This window comes from Lissotriton helveticus, chromosome 7 (genome assembly GCF_964261635.1).
Source record: "Lissotriton helveticus chromosome 7, aLisHel1.1, whole genome shotgun sequence".
Taxonomy (NCBI): Eukaryota; Metazoa; Chordata; class Amphibia; order Caudata; family Salamandridae; genus Lissotriton; species Lissotriton helveticus.
The window spans coordinates 1,468,824,942-1,468,850,602 of record NC_136068.1 but is presented as its reverse complement, the minus strand read 5'-3'; the positions used below and the strand labels follow the sequence as shown (position 1 = coordinate 1,468,850,602).

Genomic DNA, 25,661 nt, shown 5'->3' with positions numbered 1-25,661 from the left:
CTGCTCAGTGAATACTCCATCTACTAAAATAATCAGCTCTTTGGTGGCTAGGTTACATTATAAGGTGTACTCTTGGTGGGTAATTGAATGTGGCTACCAGTACTTCCGTCATATAGTTGTAATTGGTACATACCACTCTCACATAACTGCCACTACCAGTTAACAATCAAGACCCTTGATTGCAGAAAGACTTATTAATGTATTAAAGAGGGTGTAAAAAAACTAGAGATGGGCGATAAATTCCGCTCCCCTGGTGGAGCTCTCAGAGTTTTACCCATTCTGCATTTTGCTTGTAACACAGAGTTCCGACAAAACTCTGCCAACCACTGTGTGGCGGGTTTTCCTCTTGCGCGGTTTGAGTGCGAGCAAGAATATGTGTCCCCTAGTGCGATTTGTGGGCGCTAGAATGTCAGCCAACTAGATTTTGTAATGTAATGTAATGTAAGTAGGCTTTTATATCGTGCAGCTACTCCAAGGAGCATCTCGGCGCTAGAACGGAAACACCAGGGATGATGGAAGACCTGGTTAACTGCTCTTAAAAGGGGGACAGAGCTTTCAGATCAAGGCTTTACACAGTGTATCAGGAGCACTGTAAATCCAGGTCTTAAGAGTTTTCCTAAAAACAGATTCGGAGGCAATTTGGCAGAGATGGAGGGGAAGTTGATTCCAAGCCTTTGCTCCCATGACTGCCAGAGATTTCCCTCCCTTCGAGATCAGTCTAAAGGTAGGAATGGTCAGCAAATTTGTATTAGAAGATCTTAAGTACGGTACGGGAAATAACGTTTGAAACTCTTTTGAAGATATTTAGGACCCCGTGAGTGAAAGGCCCTAAAAGTGATGATTAGGACCTTAAACAGAACACGTTTATGAATTGGCAGCCAGTGAAGGACATCCAATGCTGCTGTGGCAGAGGATTTCCTGGGCCACCTCAGCACCAGCCGGCAGCTGCATGCTGGACCATCTGCAACTTATGCATAACTGCTTTGTTGGTTCCCGCATAAAGGCTGTTACAGTAGTCCAGCCGAGATGTTATAAGGGCAACCGCCACAGTTTGTCTGGCTGGGAGTGGTAACAGGTCAAAGAATTTTATTAGGCTTTTAATGATGCTAAAGCAGGTGCCTGCCACAGCCAGGGACTGTTGTTTAAAAGACAGGGTGGTATCAAACTTGGCTCCTAAATTCCTGGCAGCATTTATTGTGTTGGGGGGAGGGGTGGCATCTTCAGGCCACCACCGTTTAGGAATAAAGAGATTTTGTTGGCCAAAAGGCAGAATTTCTGTTTTTCACGAATTGCACATCAAATGGTTGTTGTTCAGCCATTCAAAGGTGGCTGAGAGGCAGTTTTTGAGATTTTCTTCTGCATCCGTCGTATCATTGTCCCGGACCAGAATAAGCTGCGTATTGTCCGCATAAGAAATTGTATTAATCTTGAAGGACGATATTAATTTAATCAAGGGGGCCATATATACAATAAAAAGAGTCGGGCTAAGGCTGGATCCCTGAGGGACCCCTGACGTGAGCGCTTTTTCTTCTGAGCTGAACTGCCCTAGAGTGATCACTTGGCGTCTGTTTTGCAGAAAGTTCTTGATCCACTCCAGTACATTCCCCGCTATGCCAGATGTTGCTAGACGGTCAATGAGAATGGCCACGGACAGGTCTAATAGTACCAGAACTGCCTTCTTGCCCTGATCCATAGCTGTACGTAGGGTTTCCACGGTGAACAGGAGGGCGGATTCTGTGGAGTGTTGGGCTCTAAAACCCGATTGATTGGGGTGCCAAACATTGGTCTCCTCTAAAAAAGTAGTGAGTTGCCTGTTCATACATTTTTCAGTAAGCATACACAGGGTGGGTAAGAGCGAAATAGGCAGTAAGTTGGAGAGGGTTGTGGGATCTACCAATTGCTTCTTCTGGAGTGGATTTACCACCGCAAGTTTCCATTCTATGGGAATCTTTGCTGTGCAAAGTGAAGAGTTTATTATATTATTAATAATGGTATTGACAATATCAATGAGGGCCTGTAATAGGATGGGGGGACAGGGATCAAACGGAGAGCCTGATTTAATAGACAGTATAGCCAGGCTAGTATATTCCAGGCTGATGGACAGGAAAGTTTTCATACAGGCTATATGTGTGCCTGCAATGATCCCCTCATCTGAGACCGATGGCATCGGAAGGGGAAAAACTTTGATAAGTGTCAGAACTTTTTCTTTGAAAAAGTCTGCTATGTTGTTACAAAGACTCTGGGAGGGGGGATCTCTTGTAGCAGACTTTTAGGGTTCGTAAATAGATTTATTATCTTGAAAATCTCTTTCTGTTTAATATTAGTGGTTTTTATGGCTTCCGTGTAGTAGTTTATTTTAGCAGTCTTGATCAGGGCATAATATTTTCTCTGTGTGGATTTGTAGATGCTAAGATCATTGCTTTCATAATTTCGGCGCCATCTACGTTCTAGTGCCCTTACTTCACCTTGCTTTTCTTTTAAAAGATATGAAAACCAGGGTGCGGACAGTTTCTTTTTAAGTGGCCCTTGAGTAGAAACTGTGGGACCCGACTGATCACTTAAACCGAGCATCCAGTGCCCGAAAAGCTGGTTGTCAGTTATAGGGTTTCCCGTCATATTGGGTCTGCTTTGGAGGGCTTTAGGAATAAAATCAGGGAGTCCTATGATTGATTTCCAGCAGGGTTTATCCTGTTGGGAAATTTTAGTTTCATCTTTGCCTGTGAAGCTATCCTTAATCATAAGTTCAAAGGGGATGAATTTATGGTCAGGCCATATTTGCGTGAGTGTGGGCTTTTCTTTGAGAGATTCCAGATTGGAACAGATGCAGTCCAAAATATGGCCTGCACTGTGTGCGGCATCAAGGGTGAGTTGTTGTAGGCCAAGAACATTCATTATATCCTTGAAGCAGGTTGCCCCCCGGATCTGTGAGGGAATCAAGGTGAAGATTTATATCGCCTAGTAGTGTAAAATTGGAAAACCTAAGAGACAGGTTACTGACCACCTCCCCAATGCTTTCTAGGAACTCATTGTGCTGTCCTGGATGTCGGTAGACTAATGCCCCTGCAAAGGTGAAGGAATCATGAACCTGAATGCGGAAACCAATACTTTCAGCTCATTTTAGATCAGGAAGCTGATCTATTGTGCATTTCAGTGTATCACGATAAATTATTGCGAGGCCACCTCCGCGTTGTTCTAATCTGTCTGCCCTTTGAATTAAATAACCGGGGGGGAGGGTGTTTACAAGATCTGGGTTACACCAGGTTTTTAACCATGTGTCAGTTATAAAGAGACAGTCTAGTTCGCCCTCAACTATAAGATCAAAGATATGCAGTGCATGTTTGCACATTGATCTTGCATTTATAAGCCCCTCACATAGACCTCTGAGGGGACCCTTTTCCAGTGGTGTACGTGGTTGAGAAAAATTAGAAGATCTTTTACAATAGTTACAGCTAATCGGCCCCTCCCAGGTGGCCACATTTAGGGCCTGATGGCATTTATGTGGACCGTTATTGAAAGATAATATAAGGTCCCTAGGGAGAGATTGTTTTGGGCCGGGAGAGGCAGCATGTCTGGCCCTAGGCCTGGTCGTGGCGCGGACGGGCGCAGACGGGCTTGCATTTGGCGCACCCGCTGCGTGCGTCCTCTGCGCATCGGCGCCATCTGTGCTTCAAATAGGAGGCTGAGATCAGTCCTAGTACAAAGACTAGACCGTCACCTTATCCAAAATGGCCTCCTCTAATGTGCCCCAGGAAGTGAGTATTATTCACTCACAGTGAGTCACGCTTTAAACCTCCCTCCACACAGTAAGAGTTAAAAATTATTGTTGTGCACACAAACAGAACGTGAATTAAAATAACTGTACTGAATAGTAATCATTCAGACAAACAGTCTTAAACAAGGAGAAAAACGAGCAAAAAAGGTTTCTTAACGTGGGTAAAGCTCAGCAGAGTGCTAGGATTCATTAAAGAGAAGTTGATTCCGCTACGCGTCGGCGACAAGTGCGCTTCAAATAGGAGGCTGAGATTGGTCCTAGTGCAAAGACTAGACCGTCACCTTAGCCAAAAAGGCCTCCTTTAATGTGCCTCAGGAAGTGAGTTTTATTCACTCACAGTGAGTCGCATATTTAAACCACCCTCCACACAAACAGCACAGGCTGTGGTGGACCAGGGAGAAAAGGCGGCGCCCAACACGGTAAGAGTTAAAAATTATCGTTGTGCACACAAACAGAACGTGAATTAAAATAACTGTACTGAATAGTAATCATTCAGACAAACAGTCTTAAACAAGGAGAAAAACGAGCTAAAAAAGGTTTCTTAAAGTGTGTAAAGCTCAGCAGAGTGCCAGGATTCTTTAAAGAGCAGTTGATTCCCGGCTGCTGGTCATGTACAGTCGCAAACGTTTGCATTGAGAAGGCTCCTGCTCGAGTAGAAAATGTACTTTGAGCGGCAGCAAAGGAGCAGCACGTTCTTGTGCACCGCATGGTGCAGTTCGCACAGGTTTTGCAGTATAGAGCAAGCTCACAGGATGAAAAATCTGCACGAGCAGCACAACATACCGATTTCCGCCTGCTCTCAGAACTCTGTGAAATCTCATAGAGTTTTTATGTGCACTCCGCAAGTTCTTCCCACCCCTAAAAATAATGGCGGATCAGATTGGTCCCAAAACAGTTATGGCAATGTCTGCTTACAACACATTAGCAATTGCTATAGTGTGAGCCAGCCATACTCACAAGTATAAACCACAGTAAGACCCAGCCTTTGCATCTGGTTTGGGTTAATTTTTTTACGCAAAACATACACAACATGTGATGGTGGTAATGCAAAGCTGTGCAATTCTCTGCCTTGCATTGGTTTTAGCAAAGGGAGCATTTCTTCGGTGGTGCATGGACGTTCCCATATAACCTGCCTTGGGTGTTGATGCAAACCCTTTCTATAAAGAATTGTAGAAGGAAATTTGATCCAAAATCTTGTCTCTCCTTGAGGCAGGCGTAAGGAGAAGACATTTTTTAATTTCTCCTTGTTTTTCCCTCTTTGCATGTTTGCTGCATACCACAGCACACATACAAAGTGGGGTATGCTTTAAAGCATAGTTTTGGACTAGAAGGGACCCCTTCTTGTACATAATCTCTGCTTACCACAAAGTAGACACCCTTGCACTATGGCACAAGGTGTCTTCATTGGCATATGGCAGTCCAATGTGCGCCAGGATGGAGAAAGAGTAGGACAGCGCCTTATCTTAGCAAATATGGCACAGTTCTGCTCTCTACCATTCACAGTGTGGACACCGGACTGGTAGCCAGAAGATCTTGTTGTATGTCCCCCCCCACAAGGAAACCAAAAAACCTGGGGGTACTGCTGGACAATAAGCTCCCCATGAGTGACCAAATAAGCATGGTGTCCTAAGGTTGCTTTCTAGTCTTGAGTATTATAAGGAAGATTAAGTTCTTCCTGTCTGAAAATAGCCTCAAGGCTGTGATTACGGCTCTTATAATGTTGTGTTTGGATTGCTGCAATGGCCTTTATCTCAACGCTCAAAAACTGCATATTAATCGGCTACAACTAGCCCAAAATGCAGCGGCAAGAGTGCTGTCAGAAACTCCTACATTCTTTTCCGCGAAAAAGGAGCTAAGGCAACTTCACTGGCTCCCGGTAAAACAAATAGTTTGCTTCAAGGTCCTTTGTACAGTGTTTAAGGCCATCAATGGAGCAGGACCCAACTTCCTGAGGCGTAAATTCCTCTGGTATGTCCTGGGAGGAACACTACGCTCCTCTGTTGTTCAGTGGTTCTGAGGTCTTCAATGTACCAGTTAGCCTGCTTGGTGGACCTTCTGTGGGTGTTGATGTTGATGGGAGAGACACTGTCAGCACAGTTGGTGATCTAATTTTTGAAGTTTTTGACATATTGGTCTAGGTTGTTTGTGGAGGTGGGTTGGGTGGTGTTGAGGGCACTGATCTGTGTGTCATCTGAGATTTTGCTCTAGCTGTGGTAGGGGCCTTTGGGCAGACTGTGGACGGAGGTCCATGAGCAGGCTATGTTGAAGTGGTTGATGGAGTGGTTGGTCCAGGTGAGTTACATAGTGTGGTTGTACCTGACGTGGTCGCTGGAGGTGAAGATGGGGTCTAGGGTGTGGCTTGTGGTGTGCATAGGGTTGTGGACAAGTTGAGTCAGTCCGATGTTCTTCATGCTGTTGAGCAGTTGGTTGTGTTGATGTCATTGTGTTTGTCAAGATGGAAGTTGAGGTTGCGAGGAAAATTTACTAGTTGGAGTCTATGGTGAAGGGGACGACGAAGTTGGCGATTAACTTGTAGAAGGCTGTATATGGTCCTGGAGATGGTAGGTGAGGGTGCCCCTGATGGTGGCTTTAATGTCTGTTTGGATTCAGAAATTGAGGTGTACCATGGCTGGAGTGATGTTGTCATTTCTGGAGGTGCACTGGTTGAGTTCCTTATTTATGATGGCGATCCCTCTGCCAGGCTTGTTGATATGGTCACAGTGGGTGATCTTGTATCCTTTGGATATTGTGTTGGCGATGTCAGGTGCAGAAGTGGGGTTGAGCTAGGCCTCAGTGAGGAATAGGACATCAGATGTGAGTGTTGAAATGAGGTTCCAACTCTCTGTGGTGAGTTTGCATAGTGAGCGTGTGTTGAGAAGGGCGCATGTGAGTTGGTGATTTTGTTTATGTGATGTTTGTGGTCTGTTTAGGTTGGGGCTGGTTGGGGAGCTGGTATGTGTGCTGTGGCGGGTAACGTGGCATTGCTGCCAAAAGGTCCTACCTTGGAGCAAGGGTGGACCGGTGGCAGTGTTTGTTGCAGCGTACATGGTGTAGAGCTTGGCAATGGTTATCTGGGGGGCGGGAGGGCTATGGGTTGTGGCACTAGGCACGGTACAAGCACGGATGGGCTCCGATGGGCTTGCCTTTGGTGCGCCAGAAGCACGCCCCCTTCATATGGTCATGCTGTGCCTGCATTAAGTTGGTCCTGGTATGGGCAGAGCTTCTGTTAGATGGGAAAACCCGATTGGGAAAACCCAGGTGGGAAAGCCCAGGTAGCAGCAGAGCCACTACATCATGTGATGTATTCCTATAGGTTCTGTATCGATCCCCCTATTCCTGACCCTGTTCTGGTTAACAAGTTAACTAGCAGCCATCCCATGATGCAGAAACCGTTATCTGATTAAGCCACACTACGGCACAGGAACGCGTTATCTGATTAGGTCATAACGCTTGCCATCTAATTAAGCAAGCGATATTCCTCCAGCCCCTGATAAGGCATACGGAGTTCTCAAAACAAATCAAACCTATGACAACCTGGGAAAATCCCTGCGGCCATTGTTTTGATTTCACCGAGAACTTCAGTAAAAGAATGTGCTAACGACCAGTTCGTATGACATCCTTATTGACGTATCTATGTCCATCCTTACGTCAATCTCGGCACCTTACAGGTATAAATATTACCGACATTGCCTTAAGCAAACACACGCGGTGGTGACGAGATCGGAGCAGCCAGACTTGCCGAAGCCCAACACAGAGCGGACCCCGCTGGCGCTGCCCCGCCTTCCTGACGCGCTGAGAACGAGACGCTGCTTTCTCCTGCCGAGAAATCCAGCTCCGGCGCTTCCAAGCAGCCCTTGCAGGCAGCCTGGAATATCGAGACCAAAGACGAGAGATACCATCCCTCAACCATCCTAGATCTCAGGTACAGAACTGAATAACCCCTTGTAGAGAATTCTTGAGTCAGTCACTTGGCAAAAACAAACTTAACTCAAACTGCTACTTTCTATCCCCGCCCACGTATTAGGCTTAGGTCAGGTACACTGGGGTAGGCGTAGTTAGAAGCACCAGTTGAGTACGATTAGTAAAATGTATGTATGTATGTATCTATTTTAACCATTTTAAACCATCTTATGGCTTAGAAACCATATAGATGTTTTTACAGTATTATTTTATACTTCTGCTTTTATTGTATGCACTTTACTTAACCATAAGTATTGCGATAATATCGATCCATTTCTCTTGTATGAGAAAAGAGACTGATCAATAAATAACATCTTTTATTGAACACGCCCGTCTCTTCCTTTTCTCTACAATCTGGTGAGACTAAGAATGCACGTACTGACGGAGTAAAATAGGTTGTCTTTTGTTTTCACACGACTCTAGAGATACACTCTTGATTAGGGGAGAGCAAAGTTGTCATGTTCTATGGTTGTCAGAAACTAAATCCCTTCTTGTCTATCCAGGGAGGTCCAACTCCTCCTTGCCTATTCGAGAAAGTTTCTAGTGAACTCTGAGCTAGCTGGCAAACCCAAAACTTTAAGTCTAATATCGTCAGTAGAAGACCTAGTTAACGTCTGGTCTAGGCCTATACTATTGAAGGTATTATTCCAATGCGCAGAGCCTATTGGGATAATAGGAACTACACTACATGGTGCCCAAACGTTTGGATAGGCGATAAAACGAACGCAAGACACTTGAGTAACTCAGTCGCGCTTTTTCACTCAGACCCCTTTTTTCCCATAATACTCCAAAGACGTCTGGAGTGGGTGAAAGGTAATATCCGCCAAACCGCGCAGGAGGAAACTCCTATGTATGGTTCTTGGTTCAATCAACGTTGAAGGATACACTGTTCCAAAAATATTGTGCATCTAATCTTTTGTTTCCAAAGAAACCTGATCTGCAAACAAACAAAATAAGCTTCCTGTCGGTAAAATGGTAGACAGTGATGAAGAAAGAGAGACAGCTAGAATAGCAGCTGAACTCGTAGCAGCTGACAATACTATGCAAGATGCAGACTCGAAGATAATACTCATCCCGGTCAACATAAGAAAATCAGTAACTTTAAAACTTATAGAAAATGGACTGACACCTAGAGGTGGTACAGTCATATTCGTAATAGAGGCACACGAATATCGGCAGACAGAGGTGTTCTATTCATGGATACACTTTCCAGCAGCAAACGCTGTAACAAAGCACTTCCACTATTACAAAATAGAGGAACCTCCTAATGAGTACACTCCGTTCGAGGAGGTGGAAGTACCACTTAAATTCCAAGAGCACCTGCTCTTGTTTAATGGCGCCCTAAAACATAATAATCACATCACCATGCTCGGTCCACTAGGTAGACCAGGAGCAACGTGGCCGGTCCTAGCCGGATACACACCACATCCAGACATCGAAGGAATGTCTGCAGCAGATCTTTTAATACAACTAAAACAATTAATAAAAGTACATAGACAATTAGTACAATATGTAATGCGGACTTCAACAATCCAACCAGCAATTAAAATTTCACAGCTGACCCCTCATCAGGGGAACACAAATGAAATTACACCACAGAACATACAGTCCTGTCTAGGTAAAGTACCCGCAAAACGGGAACAAATACCTTTTTGGCTAGCACAAAAAATCACTCAAATAGAGGCGGTGTTTCCAGACACCACTCCTGTTGAGAAAAACAGGATTCTGACTATCTGTCTTCCAATGGGAATCGCACCACACGTGGAGGACTGTGACACTTGGGGTACATTCTTTGCTTCCATTTACACAAAAACGCATGGTGTTCCATCCATCTCGGTAATACCAGATGTGCTAAAACAGATTCAAGATGAATACGGTCCAGAACCCGCTTTAACTCTTGGTATGAAATTACTGAAAGACTTCAAGCAGGTCTCGGCTATATTACTAGCCAATATAAAGGGAGAAGCAGCAAACGTGGCGTTCCGCCAAAGGTTAAAAGAAACAGATATAGCAGACCAACCAGCTGAAATTGCCAGAATTATAGAAAAATCCTATGAGGAACTAGGTAGAGATAGTTTAGGTGGAATACCAGTAAAACCCCAACTAGTTGAAAGTCCAGAAAAAGTATTTATTAAAAATAATTTAAACACTCAAAAGAAGAACTGGGATGGAAACAAACAATCCAATCCTAAAGAAAAGAAATTCCAGTCCAGAGGAAGGTCTCCCCGGCGGAGAGAAAGGTCTCCGAACCAAGGACACAGGTCTCCCCAAAGTGAGCCCTCTGGGAAAAAATACAACCTTAGAAATAGGGATAATATAAAGAAACCTGATAGATATCAAGATATTGATACACGTCCCTCTCAATCTTTTCAGACTTCCTCGCAGAAATCGGAAAGAAGAGGACGATCAGAACACAGGGAAGAGCACGTCAAGTCCAAAGACAAGGAACCTGCTCATCTAAATAAAAAATTAAAATTTCCAAAAAAGAAGGTAGCCAGTATTAAAGTAATCAACAATGCCGAGAATACTGAGGACACAACTGAAAAACGGAGAATGGGCTCAGACAATGCTAGACAGCGCAGCAGAAGTGAGCATAGCTCGCAAAGTCCTTATGATTCATCTGGAGACAGTGGACACGAATGAATACCTTCAAGTGGAAACTGCAGACACCAGAGTTAGCAAACCTCACAAGATATATGAAATAACATTGGGTATAGAGGGAGATAAGACTAGAAAAATAAGGGGCCTATTTTGGGATAATCTCACCAAGGGCTATGACATCCTTCTAGCTGAAAAAGACTGGCCACCAGAGTTTGTCAGGGAGTGCCCTCATGGCGAAGAAATAATTATGCCTGCCTTCTCAAATCAAATTCCAATTCATAAAAAATATACACTTGCTAGAAAATGGGCAGTAGCTCAAGCTCCTGCTTTATATAAAAATCATGTAGGATGGGATGAGGACTCTGCTCCTCACAAAATCCAGTTAAAATCACAACCTACTGCACAGAGACAGTACCCAATTAAGCAAGAAGCTAAAAAACAGGTAAAAGAGATCCTAGATCAACTTGAATACCAGGGGGTGATTGAAACTTGCACCTCACAAATGAACAACCCTTTGTTTCCTGTCTCCAAACCAGACAACTCATATCGTCTAGTTTTGGATTACAGACACCTTAACTCATGTTGCAAAACTTTTGCAGTACAAAACTCGCATAGTGCAGCACTAATGAATAACATAGTGCGCAAAAAATACAAAACAACATTAGACAACTCTAATGGATTCTTTTGTCAGAATATAGCACCAGAGAGCAGATACTTGTCCGCATTCTCAATAAATGGCGCTCAAAAACAATTCTGTCGGTTACCCCAGGGGTACAAGAACAGCCCAGGATTATTCTCAGCGAGAGTAACAGAGTTACTACAAACATACGATGACGAAGCATTAGCTTATGTCGACGACATATACCTAACAGATGATGACTTGGATACTCACTTGAAGAGAGTGAACACCATAATACTTGGGTTCGCAGCAGAGGGTTACAAATTCAACTTTAAAAAATCTAGAATTGCCCATCTAACAGTCCTGTTCTTAGGATATGAATTATCAAGTGAAGGCAAAAGCCTGGCTGACAATTTCCTAGAGAAATGTGCCGTACTCCAAGCACCTAGAACACTAAAAAACTTACAGTCAATTCTAGGCTTCCTAAATTTCGGAAGAACATACATTGCAAATTACGCAGAAAGGGTCAAACCCCTTTATGAGCTAATAAAACCAGATTTTAAAAGAATCAATTGGACTCAAATACACACAGAAATTCTGAGATCCTTACAAACAGACATGTTAATTAAAACAAAATTAGAAACACGTGATAACACACGCAATCTTGTGATTCGAGTCATCCCAGGAAGATGCGGATTCACATACCTGACCTCTAATGAGGGAGAAAAGGTACCAATTGCATTTAAATCACACTTGTACACAGAAGCTGAAAAGAAGCTCAGTATTAAAGAAAACATTGTTCATGCAGTTCAAACGGCTATATCAAAAGAAAAAGACAAAGCAGACGGTAGACATATCACAGTCAGAACAGCTGAGTCAGCCTTTGAGGCATTAACAACACCGTGTAATTTACCAACAACAGCATTGAATCCGGAATGGATACAATGGGTGAATTCAATTACAACGGACAAAGTTAAATACTACTTTGATCCAGAACTAAAGGAATTAAAAAATCTAAAACATGAAAGAACATTCCCTCTGCCAATCGACATTCTGCCATTACGACAATACGCCTGTGTAATCTATACAGACGGCCATGCTCAACCACCAGGGTGGGGAGAACAAGCATATAACCCCACATGTGGAATCACAAAAGAAGTGTGGTACGGAGGGAAACTGAGACCTCTGCTAATAAAAACACACTCAGTAGAAACTAATTCAGAAAAACAAACTGAATTAATAGCATTGAAAATGGCGCTAGATAATGCAGATCGCGAATTCCCGACACTTATAGTGTCCGATTCATATTATTGCGTCAAATCATATAACAATGATTTGCAGAAATGGATTCAAAACGGTTACAAAGATGACACAGGTGCAACAATACAGCAAAAACTGCTTTGGAAACAAATAGTTCTGTTACAGAAAGAACTACCAAAGACTCACGTGATACACTCACTGAGTCATCAGCGTGATGGCGTTCACGTTGCAGGGAATTCATTGGCTGAGACAGCCACAACGGTAGCAACTGGATCGGCTTCCGTAGTTAGAAAAAAGCGTGCAGTAAAATATATTGACGGTGAAACAGTGCTGGAAGTGAAAACGTCATCAAAAGGCGACTGCTCAGCGCTACCGATCAACTATCCACTCAAGTATACATACATAATCGATGCAAACTCCGTCCCTTTTGCTCGAATCCCTGGAGTGGGGGATAGAGTAATTCCAAAAAAGGGTAAGGAGAGGCTTGTTAATAGCAGACGCACATATGGGTGAGGGTCTCAGACACCTCAAACTAAAAGATTCACTGGAAGAATTACAATCAGTGTACTGGTGGCCAGGCATGAGCCTGCATCATCACATCTTTGTAAAGAACTGCCCAGACTGCAATAGAGATCGCAGTGGCGAGAGAAACGGTATACTACCATGGCGTTTCACTCCAGAAAGAATCAACAGTAAAAAACAAAGCGTCCGATTAACATATACAGGCTAGTTTCCACTTATAATGTAGATCCCCAGCACTCGGCTGACGTCTGAACTGTTATAAAAAGATTTGCGAGTCTATAGTGGCATATACGCTAGAAGCATGCTACGTTAGGCAAAAAAATTTTCCACGTACCCTAATGGGTGTGGAAAAACAAGGACAAATGAGCATAGCATAGCGGGACTCTTCTCACTTCCTACCTGAGGGAACGGGATGGTGTAAAGAAAAAACCAAAGGCATAGAGCAATCTATAACAGCGAAGGTATTAGGTTCGGGAGCTGGGTGGGTCAAACATCTAATAAGTGTCCAACGTAGTCTAAACAACCTGCCAAGAAATTCTCTGAAGGGATTCAGTCCGTACGAATTACTGTTTGGAACTAGGATGATGGTCTTAGATCTTGACAGTCAGACTTCAGTGGTTAAAGACAAAAGCTTTGATATCAAAGATCGTTTGGCTATTTTACAGGACTTAAACGAAACAAGAAAAGACCTGAGCAACATAAAGTTGAAACAGCAGCCAACAACCACTGAAGAAACACCACCTGTCCCAGCAAGACCTGTCTGGATTCCAAAAGTCGGGGATCTAGTCAGAGAAAAGATTGCGGTAAAGAAGGAATTTGGGCCTTCTAAAAGAAAAGCAGTTCCTGTCTTATCTATCAACGGAACAAGATCAGTAGTACTACCGCCCCTTGCTGGTAAAAAGGAGAACAGAGTTGTATCCATCGACCTGGTAAAACCACAATCATGTGGCCGATAACAAACAGTAGGCCAAGTGGACTCCCGATAAGTAGTAGAACACCAAGGTTTGCTACAAACACAGAGGTCCAAGCTAAGAGGCTAATCACATTCGAAACGCCTACAGAACAACAACAAGGACCATGCAACAATGCATTGGAACTCAGACCTCTAAAAACCCAAATAAAAACATTTAGTAGAGACACACCAACCTACAATGAAGTAACAAACGAATATGCAAGAAACAGTAATCCTGAAGCAATTGGAACAATTGACAGAACGGCATCCGGCTACTTCATAAACTTCGATGATTCCTCTGAAGACCTCAGTGAATCAAAGACACAACCATCAACAAAAACTTTTAAAGATAAAGCTAAGGAACTTTTGAAAGAACTGAAAGAAACCTATCTGATTTCTCCATGGATTGAATTTTGGGTGGCCTTTGGTGCATTTATCCTCACACTTTGGCTCATCATGGTAATATGCTTGGGACGCTTCATTGAGGGAAAATATGCTAAAATGGACACAGCAAGCCAGAAAATCAACTTGATCCTCAAGCCACACATGTCTTCACACGTCGAGAAAAGAGAACTTTCTTCAGTTAACTTCACAGCCAATCCTATACCGGGTGGGGTAGCATGGGACAACACTGACTATGAAATTTATGGTCCGGTTGAAATCCTGAAATATCCACACCAAATCAAGATCTCGTTGAGTGACTTTGTAAAACCAAGCTCATTTGCTGATGATTGGGACTTTGAAAGTATTAATGATATGATGTCTGACCTAGTGATGTCTGCTAAATTTACAAAACATGATTATTTGCAGGGTTCGTCTAATTATGATAGTATGTACTGTTACAACCACTATGGTAACCATTTTTTACATAAATCGGCACAACCTAGAAATGTTTTAAATTATAATCAATGGGAACATTGTGCAACCCCTCCAAAAGGTAGCTCAAGAACCTTTTATGACAAATATTCATATTTTTCAGGGTTCCTCACAAGTAATGCTGACACATTTTATTTCATATTGTCAAATAAGACAGGTACAAAGAACATGCTTACAAACACTAAATTGATATATTCAGACTCATTTTTTAAGCAAATGAGTACATTTGGTTTTGATTATTGGGACAAAAATGTTGAAGTAAAAAGTGTTTGGGGTACAAAAGAATGGCAAGTACAAGGTATAGAATCATTGTTTAGAGCCTGCATGATCCCAGAACAAATTATATTTTTGAATGACACTGTTCAACAAACTACCTACCTTGGCCTAGCCAAAATTAAAGACTTAAATAAACCGTCTATTCCTAAGCCAACTATGAACAGCAATAGCTCTACAGATGTAGAGATAGACGTAAACTATGTATTAAACCAAAACAGAACACATCCTGATTGGAAAGAATGGTTGATCTGGCCCACAGATACTAATAACTGTCAAGACAGATTCCTGAACAAAATACAGGGGTTCAAATTGACCAGGCCAGACCCTAGATATTCCCAAAGACAACACCCAGGGATAATTACCACGTACAGTGTGGGCAAGCTCTGCCTCCAATGGCTACAAACCTCCACACTGACAGAAATTAAGCAACACCTAACTTTACTTACTGATGGTGCTGACTTGCGTGATTTCATTATGGGACCGCGCAAACAGCGTCAAAAACGCTTCATAGCAGCCTCTATATATGCAGCTTACAACGAGGCCTGGAAGATAACTCAAATTGAGACATCAGAAAGTATACGGGAAATTGACCGTATTAATCTGGAAAAATCACTTTCTGTAGTGGACAATGGGTTAATGACTCTGTCCTCCAGAATCTTTTCATTGGACAGCATTGTGTCTTCAGCAATCGACATAATATCGCAAGACTTACTGTTGTTACAACACGGTCAGTCTCAATTGCGCTCTATTGTACAGCTTGGCTGGACGTTACAAAATCTGCGTTCAGGCTATGTGCCTTGGCGTTTAATTAACACAACAATATCTTTAACCTTACTGATAAACAAATCAGTATGGCACAGAAGGGTGCTGATTATACAATCCTGAGCATTGAGAAACTCGAGAGATTACCATTGACAATGTCAGAACGACCTGTCATTGAATGGATAATACATGGGATAATTAATATTCCAATATCTACTTTCAGGTTTCAATACTGCCAAAAATATATACAGGCTGGCATGTACGAAAAATTGGGAAAAGGGTACATTAAGTCAACATGGAACTTGCCCTATTCACATGCATGTGTCAGTAATAAAGGACAGAAAGTGTTTCTTAGTGGCAATAATTGTGCGATGTCACTAAGCGGTACACTTCTGTGTAATGGAATTAGTTTGCATGGAGCCTGTGAAGGGAACTCAAATAACCTTTCATGTCACCAGCTAGGCGCACCTGCAACAGAGATAGAACCATTCTTTAAAAGACTCTATAATGGGAGTTACATTCTAATTGTGGATCGCAGATGTTGTAGTCTCCTGCCCGGGATTCCTTATCTCATAACTACGACTGCGAAGGTCATGTGCTGTGGACGCTTATTGTTCCCCAGCTCCTTTCCAGACAGGGAGGCAAGGGCATGGCCTAACTTGAAAATTACTTCTATTCGAATTGATACTTTAAGCAGAATGAAAACAGTGCTTCTTCAGACGCCGACCAGGCTCACGTCATCAAAAGAAACGTATGATCTCCTAGTCGCAAGGACGACTGCAGAGATTCACTCATTGCTATCAACCAATTCCCCCATACATTTCGCAGAAATCCTGAATGAAATCTTAAATATTTCTGATACCAGTGGAGTCTCAAATGTATTTAAGACATTATTTTCGATGGCATTACCACCATTCAAAGCCATACTGGGTATTTTTCCAGACTTCGTCCATTCGATTTTTGGCGGACTTCCCCTCATTTTAGGACTTGTTGCAGGAATCCTATTCTTGGTCCTTATATTTCGTTATGGCAAACCATGTCACAGACAAAACACCTGCGACAAGGGAAGAAACAATCCGAGCCATTGGATACCGGGACCGGATATCAAAAATCCTGGGACTTTCCCGGCTTAGAGACCTAAACATGACTTGGTTTCTTTCATTTCGACCAATGTGGCATCGATGTGTTTTACCTGTATTAAGGTGCTTGCTGTGCGGAGAAGAATGCGTGTTGGACACCTGTCTGACGCTACAATCAGATGCACCAATGAATGCAGAAACATTGTTGGGTCCGGTAACGGCTCATGCATTGTGCTGCCCTCAACGGCTGCCAATCCTGATGACGGCATTCGTGGAAACTTCACCACTACGATTGAGGGGTAGTGAGGTTCAAGATGAAAGCAGCATCGATCAGGTACGACCTTCTGTCAGCAATACTAATCAAAACGTCAATGAAGACAATCATGCACACGAATGCATGGTTACATCTTTTCCCGAGTTAGTGGAACTTTCACAGGAAGCTGTTGACAGCTTTTTCGACAGTCTCAATGATATGATGTTCTCACCAGAGCAGAAATAGCAACTTTGAGCAAGCTAGCACACGGCGTTCCCAACACTCTGAATTTGGCCTTCAACTTTAATGATAAAGTAGCATGAACAATTTTCCCTCCAGTTCACGGACAGCAAATTTTTCAGCAGCCCCAGAATATTTTTACGATTTTTCGGGACTCTTATCTTCTGCTTAAAGTAAAAACTATTCTTAGAGAACTAAATTTCTATTTTTTAGAAACTCTTTAGACATTAGCTGCCCGCTGGTATGTTCATAATTATTCTTATTCTGTGATGAAGTGGTCTCGAACCTTTTTTCTGTATTAAGAGCCATTTCATGTGTAATTCTCATATTCGAATTAGTAACAATGTATACATATGCGTGATTACTTTAGCATTATTCTACAGCTTGAGTGCATATAGTACATGTGACTATTTTTTTCGTTATATTACATGATTTCGAAATGCATTTTATGTATTTTGGGGTGGTAAGGTATACACGATACTCTGCAGTATGTTTTACTATGCCTAGATTCGTAAATATGGCCATAGTTAGCGTGGAGTGGGTGTGATGTATTCCTATAGGTTCTGTATCGATCCCCCTATTCCTGACCCTGTTCTGGTTAACAAGTTAACTAGCAGCCATCCCATGATGCAGAAACCGTTATCTGATTAAGCCACACTACGGCACAGGAACGCGTTATCTGATTAGGTCATAACGCTTGCCATCTAATTAAGCAAGCGATATTCCTCCAGCCCCTGATAAGGCATACGGAGTTCTCAAAACAAATCAAACCTATGACAACCTGGGAAAATCCCTGCGGCCATTGTTTTGATTTCACCGAGAACTTCAGTAAAAGAATGTGCTAACGACCAGTTCGTATGACATCCTTATTGACGTATCTATGTCCATCCTTACGTCAATCTCGGCACCTTACAGGTATAAATATTACCGACATTGCCTTAAGCAAATCCACGCGGTGGTGACGAGATCGGAGCAGCCAGACTTGCCGAAGCCCAACACAGAGCGGACCCCGCTGGCGCTGCCCCGCCTTCCTGACGCGCTGAGAACGAGACGCTGCTTTCTCCTGCCGAGAAATCCAGCTCCGGCACTTCCAAGCAGCCCTTGCAGGCAGCCTGGAATATCGAGACCAAAGACGAGAGATACCATCCCTCAACCATCCTAGATCTCAGGTACAGAACTGAATAACCCCTTGTAGAGAATTCTTGAGTCAGTCACTTGGCAAAAACAAACTTAACTCAAACTGCTACTTTCTATCCCCGCCCACGTATTAGGCTTAGGTCAGGTACACTGGGGTAGGCGTAGTTAGAAGCACCAGTTGAGTACGATTAGTAAAATGTATGTATGTATGTATCTATTTTAACCATTTTAAACCATCTTATGGCTTAGAAACCATATAGATGTTTTTACAGTATTATTTTATACTTCTGCTTTTATTGTATGCACTTTACTTAACCATAAGTATTGCGATAATATCGATCCATTTCTCTTGTATGAGAAAAGAGACTGATCAATAAATAACATCTTTTATTGAACACGCCCGTCTCTTCCTTTTCTCTACAATCTGGTGAGACTAAGAATGCACGTACTGACTGAGTAAAATAGGTTGTCTTTTGTTTTCACACGACTCTAGAGATACACTCTTGATTAGGGGAGAGCAAAGTTGTCATGTTCTATGGTTGTCAGAAACTAAATCCCTTCTTGTCTATCCAGGGAGGTCCAACTCCTCCTTGCCTATTCGAGAAAGTTTCTAGTGAACTCTGAGCTAGCTGGCAAACCCAAAACTTTAAGTCTAATATCGTCAGTAGAAGACCTAGTTAACGTCTGGTCTAGGCCTATACTATTGAAGGTATTATTCCAATGCGCAGAGCCTATTGGGATAATAGGAACTACACTACAATCAGGCTGGAACATGCAGGAACTGGAGGCCACAGGCAAGTGGCAAGCTAAATGCCCAGTTGCCTACCCAATTGAATAATGGAAACAACTTCAAGATGTGGACCATGCCGGCCCTATGCACTCTAAAGTCTATGCTTTGCCTTAAGAGATCACAAGCGCCAAGTTCATGCAGGTCCTCACCAGCCCCAGTGTTACCTGACCCGTTGGTAGCCACCAATCCTGGGAGGGCAATGGCGTTACATCGCACACTCTGATCTCTCTCCACCAAAGGTCTGCAACGTTGTGTGACAGGGGCATAATGGAGGCACCCTGTAGCCCCTGCAATGCGGGGGCTCCAGGGTTCCTTGCTTTGGAGAATGCGTGCAGTGGCATGGACTAAGAAATAGGTAAATGCTCAGGAAAGTCACTCTGCATTTCCGAGCAGGCCACCTGAAGCATAGGGAGGCCCAACCATTCAGTGGGATGCCATTAACACCAAGACCAATTAATATTTGTGCGATCTTTCCCCTCATCACATTTTGCAGGAGGCCCCATCCTTTTGTATCATAACACTGTTGTGCAGTCTTTCGCCAATGATGCATTGGTCCTCCATAGCCCCCGGACAATTTGTGTCAGACATTCTATCCTACCTCCCTACCAGTCAGTATGAGTCCTCCACATCATTTTTTTAGCACGATGAACCAGGGCATAGAACTGTCTCCATGGCGGTCCCCTCCACGCACATGGGTGTTGCCAAATTTGTATCCTTCCAGCAATGGCCTTGTCTTCATGGTGGCCCACTTCTGGCACCTGAGGTCACCCACTACAAACTGCACATGAGCAATGGACCAATTTTCGTTGCAGCCTCCTCATGGCACATCGAGTCACCGACTACAGAGCTCACGATTGATGGCCTGCACTTCATGGTGGCCCGTCTTGGTATATGGGGTCACTAACTTTAGAGCTCACACAGGCGATGGCCCACACTTCACAGTGGCCCTTGCTGTCACACAGAGTCACTAACTACAGAGCACATGCCAGGGTGACAGCCAAAGCTTCCACAACATCAGTAAGCCCACCAAGGTCCTGACCAGGTGTCTCATACTTCACTCACTGAGATCCACTCTGCAGGATCCCCGCTGGGCCTCACTCCCTCTAGGCACGCTCCTCCACCTCACAGGGCACAGAGGGTCAGCAACTTCGGTCCCCTCCCATGTGATTGCCTTGTCTTCATGGTAGCCCCCTCCTGGCACTTGGAATCACTGACTAAAGGCTACACACGGGCAAAAATCTGCTCTTCATTGTGGCCCCCTCATGCAACATTGGGTCACAAACTACAGAGCGCACTTTTGCGACAATGGCCCTATCCTGTCACCAGAGATCACGGACTACAGAGTGCACATATGCGATGGACCGCTCTCTATTTTGGCTTTCTTAATGCATATACAGTCACTAACTACAGAGTGCACATGGACGACGGCCCACACTTCAAAGTGGCCCCCTCCTGGCAAAAGGGGTTACAGACTACAGAGCACACACAGGCAATGGCTTGCACTTCACAGTGGCCCTTCCTGGCTCACTGGCTTACTGACTACAGTACACACTCCAGGATCAGGTAGATAGCCTGCAATTATCCCGACCTGGAGTCACATACTTCTCTCACTGGAATCCACTTGACAGTATCCTCGCTGGGCCTTGCTCTGGCACTCTCCTCCTCCTCCTCCTCTCGGGGCTCACTGGTCTTGGCAGACAGGCGAACTCTAGTTGATCTCCTCTTCATAGGGTACTCTTTCTTGTCAGTCCGGCAGCCTCTAGGTGCTTTGATCCTCACAGGAGGCTATGACCTTGGCATGCAAGTAGAAGACCGGTGCTCTAGGCTCAGAGCAAGTGGTCCTACCTTTCTGGGTGATGGTCCCTGACCAAGCAAGGAGACTGGCAGATTTTGGACCCCAGTCTTATTTCCAGGAGCAAGAAGTCTTGGCAATCTTCCCTCTCTTGATAGGGTTGTGCTGTTCAACAAAGTATGGGGCTCATGCTTTAGAATCCAAATACAGACACATATGTGATTTAGTGCATGATCTTTGAAATCCTTTTTGGTGTGCCAGCTCCTGCGAAGTGCTTGCTCCCCTGCAATGCCCTTTGTCAAAGGAATAGTCTGCCACAAGTGAAATGGCTACATTTTCTGAGTGGTCCACATCACAGGCCAATGGAGTAACCATCAGCCTTCACTGTAAAGGGCCCCATAAAGGTTCAAAATACTAAGCCTCACTCTCATTAAAGTTTCCTAAGTAGTGCCAACCTTATCAGATCCATCATCACCCTGATGGTAAGCCCTCTGACCAGTAAGCCTTCCTGGAATCAAAGATCCCTTTGATGTGCACAGAGGATGCTCTGCTCCTCTCTCTTCAGGGTGTGTCCACCCAAGCCCTTAGGAATGTAAGTAATCACCTGTCTGGGGATGCAATCCTTGCTTCTCCAGCCTCTCCAGGCCTTGGGCTTCGAAATGCACAGTCTTTCATGTTATGTATCATCCACAGACACATGCGTGCAACACAGCATGCACACACAAGTATCATGCACTGTCTGGCACTACACACAATCCGTGGGGGCTATGGGTGAGTTAATTACACAGCCTCAGAACTTTACACAAGGTGACATTGGTAAAAGGTCCTGTTCACATTACCGATTCTACTGAACACATAACAGGTAATGCGTCACCACTGTGCTTGTGTCACGTAACTCTAGGTAAGAGTAGTAGCCCTCTACCTTCACAAGGCTAGCTCCTACTGGTCTATGCAGAACGCATTAACATTAGAAAGGGCTAGGTCATGGTGAACATGCATCATCCATGTTCACCCAAGTCACAAAAACCAGTCCCAGGGATCCAGATATCCATGCAGCTGTCTGTATGCCATCTGTTCGTCCACCTGTAATCTGTTCTGCCTGCCATACTGTTGAAAATGACAATGTATATGCACATAAGCGGCGTTCATTTGTGTTCACTGTACCCCTTGTTGAAAGCAGAACGTATATTGCATCAGACTGACTGTGTTTTCCCGCCAGCCTAGACCCATGCACGCACGTACACGACAGCCATTTTAGGCACCATGGCCTCTCTGCCCGTTTGTTAAACCCACGGCACCCCTCCCCGCGCGCACTGCTCATGCATCGGCCATAAAACCCTCTCCTTCTGCATGACTCTGTCTCTGGGAATCACACCCCACGCCTGACCAACACCTCCTTTTACTTCCATGAATACCCCTCTTTTGATGACCCCCTCTTCTGAGCCCGATTGTTTGAACGGACCGCTGGTCATCCCTTAGCCTGAGGATACAGTTTATTGCCCACTACTGTATGCACTCGCCCCTCTTCACAGGAGCTACTATTGATCATGACCTTCCCACCCCCTGGGATTCGATCAGGCGCACACATTCCAAAGGAATCGGCAGAACACTCAGCTGCGTGATAGCCCCCTCCTATTGTATGGGGGGTAAGGGCCTCTACTGTAGCCACGTGTTGGAATGAGCCGGAACTGGGGGGGGTACCGGGGATGTCATCTTCATACTTCACAATGTCTTTATTGTAATAAAGAGCGTTCACATGTCTTAAACCAGTGTATAAAAGACCAGGCCTCAGAGAGGCTAAACAGAGCACCTACTCAAGACACCATGCGAGTGTCCGAAATGACAGGCTCTCCTCATGAGAAATAAACTCTGCTCTTGTTTCCCTGCTTCCAGCGCCCGTCTCTTTATTTGGTAATTGTTCAAGATGGAAACTAAGAGGCGTCCTGCGCCAGCAGCCTGGGCATCAGGTGCGTTATGGGCTGACTTTTCCTCAATTTGACCCATTCAGATTTTAGCATCATAATGTCAGCATCAAGCACAGCCAAAGTTGCTGCGACAATTGCTGAACCCCTTGACACTAACAAGGAAACTAGTGCCCAATGTGGCACTGCAAACACCAGCAACTCTCTGAGAGCAGTCCACATGAGTCAGATGTAGTGTGCTCAGCAGCAGTGTATGCACAACTAGTCATCATGCACATCTTCAGTGTATGTACACCACAATTATACACAGTGTACTGACCCACTAACCCCACAACAAATTCCTGCAAGTAAGAGGACTTACATTCATAACAGTTGTCTTATAGCTAGACTATGGGTCTCAGAAACCCATGCATCACCATTATGATGGGAAACCTCTCCAAGCTTATGACACTTCCTTCAGTTCTCTGCAATATTGACTCTGCCTTCCAAACATGGACAGCTTTCTCACAGGCATATGTTACAATGCCCCGAACTGCAGCTATATCCATGCACGTGGAAACTGTAAAATAGGTACCTGAATAACTTCACTCAGTTTTTTCCAGGCTGCATTGCTTCTCAACCTAAGAAAACAAAGCTCCATTGAGCACTGCCAACTTTAGGTCAGTGTGACCAATGCCACCTGACTGGGGAGAGGGGCGTAGGGCTGTATTTTGTAGTAGCGTGTGGGCTTAAAAGCATATGCTGCAACGTTCTTGTGTGTCCAGAAATGCTAAGCAATGGCTATTGCTCCGCTAAGGCAGAGGAACGTTGCCCTACTGCTTTTGAGCAGTGAAAAATTAAAAATAAAATGATAATAACAAAGGTTATTAACATTTTATTTTTCCTCACTTCCTTCATTCAGTGAGGTGAGGACCGGGCAGTCGATTCACGTTCACAGGGCTGTCGGAAGGAGGAGGAGTAGTGGCACTACTTCAAGTGCACAAGACGGTTTGGCTGGCCGTCTTAGGCCGGCCGAACCGTCTTTCGCACTTAGATCTCTCTACCTGAGTTGAGCTTTACTGCCGGGTGGAGAACAAGCACAGGGTCATAGTGCCTTAGTGAGCGCCTAACTATGGCGCTCACACCAATTATGGCGCTGCTCCCATACTGGGTAATACCCCGCGTCTGGATTGGTGTAGGGGACCCTGTGGCATGCTGGAAGTCAAGGTGCAGAGGACATAAGAGCACCGACACTGCAGAATGCAGGTAAGCATCATTTTTATTTTATTCTTTTCTCCTTGTAGCCCTTCACCGTGTTGAGTAGCGCTTTAAAAGAAATTAAATTCCATTCTCAACTTTGTGTTATCTGCTCATGGCCTGGGTTTGTCATTGCATACGTCAGCATTTTTTTCAAGGTAGAAATTGGCTTTGGAGAGCTTCTCAGCAACTACTGTTGACTCTATTTGAGCAAATGTATCCCTCTTGCTTTTGTTTTCTGTTGTATCAGTTGATGTTGACTTATGAGGAAATTCACACACTGGAACCTTGACTGTTGTCAGCAGTAGTATCAGGGCCGGCCTTAGGACGGTGCGACCGGTGCCATCACACCGGGTGCTGACTTCGCATGGGGGCGCCTGTTTGCTAGCTTATATTGTGCTTAAAAGCACATGCTGCCACGTTCCTGGCCTCCAGCAATTTTCAGGTAACAATTAATATGTCAAGAAAACTCCGGTGATTAAAATGTTCTTCCAGGCGGGATCGGAGTTTTGTCTAGTAGACGATTTAACTCTTTAAAGTTGTGATTCATGGTAAGGTAGTGCAGAAGGTTAATGTGCCTGCTGCAAAAAACATGTACCATGCAGATCACAAAGTGAATGTAATCTAAACAGGTCAGTGGGTTACTGCTTTTGTCAGAGACTTCCTTTTGTTAGTTGCAGTCGAATGCCCCCGCCGTAGCAATCACCCTGGACGCGGAGAAGGCATTTGATAGAGTGTCGTGGCTCTTCCTCCGACAATGCATGCACATTTTTAACATGGGTGAGACTTTTATTAATATGGTCATGTCACTATACGCCTCCCCTTCGGCTAGAATTGCCATCAACAGTTCGTTATCTGAACCATTCCTTCTCGAACAAGGAACTAGACAGGGCTGCCCATTATCTCCCTCCCTATTCCTTCTGGCAATGGAACCTCTCCTCCGCGACATACAACAGAACGCAGATGTCAGTGGCATCGCCTTCGGGGATAAAACGGTCAAACTGGCTGCTTACGCAGATGATATTCTGATAGTCACTGAAAACCCTGATACCTCTATAGCCGCACTGTTGGATTCTATAGAATCATACTCTAAACATTCAGGCTACAAACTGAATCGGGATAAATCTGAAGTTAAACCCCTCAACATATTCACTAATAGAGAATCTTTAGGTTTATCGGGTCTAGTCTGGCAAAACAACTACATCAAATACCTGGGTATAGAATTTGGAAGCTCCATCATAGAAACCCTACTACATAATGAGAAACTCACCCTCTAAAAAATAAAAACTCAACTAGACGGATGATCACCCCGCTTCATCACTTGGTGGGGTAGGCTTGAGACCATCAAGATGATGATTACACCGCTAGTAAACTACCTAATTACCATGCTCCCCTTGATGCTGTCACAAGAATTTCATAATAAATTAGATAAAACTATTAGCAATTTCATTTGGAAAGGGAAAAAAGCACGTATCAGCCTGCAAAAATTGAAACTAGATAAATCCATGGGCGGAGTCAACCTCCCTGACTTTAAAAGATATCAAATTGCCTTTTTAGCGAAACAAGGATCCTATTGGATGGCCCCCCCTTTGGACTACTCGCCAGAGTGGTT

General features: G+C 44.1%; 1 protein-coding gene across 2 annotated transcripts in view; it reads left to right on the top strand.

The window, feature by feature from the left end:
- LOC144770376 (scavenger receptor cysteine-rich domain-containing group B protein-like) overlaps positions 1-25,661 on the top strand; it is a 417,105-nt gene that overhangs the window by 349,798 nt on the left and 41,646 nt on the right. The window lies entirely within an intron of this gene.